Source organism: Ovis canadensis, chromosome 1, assembly GCF_042477335.2.
Source record: "Ovis canadensis isolate MfBH-ARS-UI-01 breed Bighorn chromosome 1, ARS-UI_OviCan_v2, whole genome shotgun sequence".
Taxonomy (NCBI): domain Eukaryota; kingdom Metazoa; phylum Chordata; class Mammalia; order Artiodactyla; family Bovidae; genus Ovis; species Ovis canadensis.
This window is the reverse complement of record NC_091245.1, coordinates 99038727-99041059: the sequence shown is the minus strand read 5'-3', so window position 1 is coordinate 99041059 and position 2333 is coordinate 99038727. Positions and strand designations below refer to the sequence as shown.

General features: G+C 52.0%; 1 non-coding gene across 1 annotated transcript; it reads right to left on the bottom strand.

The window, feature by feature from the left end:
• Positions 1-1389: 1389 nt before the first annotated feature.
• Positions 1390-1461, bottom strand: TRNAQ-UUG (transfer RNA glutamine (anticodon UUG)). Its single transcript has one exon. It is a non-coding gene; the product is annotated as a tRNA-Gln (tRNA).
• Between the last annotated feature and the right edge of the window lie 872 nt (positions 1462-2333).

Below are 2333 nucleotides of genomic sequence, written 5' to 3'. Positions count from 1 at the left end.
CCAAAATCACTGCAGATGGTGACTGCAGCCATGAAAAGACACTTACTCCTTGGAAGGAAAATTATGACCAACCTAAATAGCATATTCAAAAGCAGAGACATTACTTTGCTGACTTAGGTCCATCTAGTCAAGGCTATGGTTTTTCCTGTGGTCATGTATGGATGTGAGAGTTGGGCTGTGAAGAAAGCTGAGCACCGAAGAATTGATGCTTTTGAGCTGTGGTGTTGGAAGAGACTCTTGAGAGTCCCTTGGACTGCAAGGAGATCCAACCAATCCATTCTGAAGGAGATCAGCCGTGGGATTTCTTTGGAAAGACTGATGCTAAAGCTGAAACTCCAGTACTTTGGCCACCTCATGAGAAGAGTTGACTCATTGGAAAAGACTCTGATGCTGGGAGGGATGGGGGGCAGGAGGAAAAGGGGACTACAGAGGATGAGATGGCTGGATGGCATCACTGACTTGATGGATGTGAGTCTGAGTGAACTCCGGGAGTTGGTGTTGGACAGGGAGGCCTGGCATGCTGCGATTCATGGGGTCACAAAGAGTCGGACATGACTGAGTGACTGAACTGAACTGTGGTCCATGTGATGTTTGATTAGTTTTCTGTGATTGTGGTTTTCATTCTGTAGGCCCTCTGAGGGATAAGGATAAGAGGCTTATGGAAGTTTCCTGATGGGGGAGACTGACTGTGGGGAAAACTGGGTCTTGTTCTGATGGGCGGGTCCATGCTCAGTAAGTCTTTAATCCAATTTTCTGTTAATTGGTGGGGCTGTGTTCCCCCTCTGTTGTTTGACCTGAGACCAAACTATGGTGAAGGTAATGAAGATAATGGAGACCTCCTTCAAAAGGTCCCATGCATGCAGTGCCACACTCAGTGCCCCTGACCCTGCAGCAGGCCATCGCCAACCCATGCCTCCGCTGGAGACTCCTGGACGCTCACAGACAAGTCTGGGTCAGTCTCTTGTGGGGTCACTGCTCCTTTCTTCTGGGTCAAAAGGTTTCGTCTGTGCCCTCCAAGAGTGTGTTTTCCCAGTCCTGTGTAAATTCTGGAGGCTCTATGGTGGGGTTAATGGTGACCTCCTCGAAAAGGGCTTATGCCACACCTAGGTCTGCTACACCCAGAGCCCCTGCCCCTGCGCCAGGCCACTGCTGACCAGAACCTCTGCAGGAGACACTCACAAAGGCAGGCTGGTTCAGTCTCTGTGGGGGTCTCCTGGTGGTCTCTCTACCTCATGCCTGGATTTTTTTCCTCTGCCTCATGGAGAAGATATCCCTTCTTTCTGTATCCCAGCGAATTGCCCTAGCTTAGGGAATTCTCTTGCCTTCCAGTGGTTAGGACTCTTACCTACCAGAGCAGGGGTACTAGTAAAAGAGGCTTTCTAAACAGAAAGGTTCCACCGAGACTCGAACTCGGATCGCTGGATTCAAAGTCCAGAGTGCTCACCATTACACCATGGAACCAATTACTTGGCTCACTCTTCCACTGCTGAGCCAGGTGGCGCTCATCGCCTCGGGCCCAGGACTCGCCTCCCGCCTGGCGCTCTAGTGACCCCGTGTCCAGTCGCTTCCTCCGCGACGCCAGGGGGCGCCTGACTCGCCGGCCCGCGGCCGTCTCAGGTTTGGACGATGTGGAAAGAGTTGCAATCCATTTGGGGTGGATTAGTAATTCTTTCCTGTTACTAAGAAAGTTATTAGGAAAAGGTTACTAGGCTTCCCCCAAATGCATCTGTTCTACCGGCATTTCTAGAGTTTTCTGCCCTGAGGTAAAATTCCCCCCAGGGAAAAAAGTTCCTTTCCTGTTTGCAATTTTCCTTTTCCCGCTGCCCTCGGAGCTCTGAACATCCTCAGAAGAGCCCTTAAGACTTCTTGGAATGTCCCTGGGACCTCAGGTCCAAGGGTTTAATCGTGCGGCTCTGCCGGCTTCATTGGAGGGGGTTGGGGGGCGGGCAGAGCGTTCTGTGTGTTGGGAATGCGATTGGAACCAAAGCGACCGCGGCCTCCGCGCTGCTGACGCCCCGCGGGGTGTGGTTGGGTGTGAGCAGCTGACGGTGTTTCTTCTGGGCTGTTTCTTCCCTCACCTTCCTTCTCTCTTCTTCCTTTCAGGTTCATTCACTCCCCACCCATCCGCGTCCCCAAGAAGGCGGCGGTCGCTCGGACCTGAGAGGGAAGCTCAGCGCGGCCCATGGGCTGCTCTCTAGATGTTTTTCACTCTCCAGGCTTTTATATGGTTCAAGGGCCAGTTTTAAAGATTTGAACATCGGCCACTTTGGAAAGCCTTTCACACCCTCTCATTCCAAAGAAGAGAATGCGCAAGAAAGCAGGGCACGTGTCCA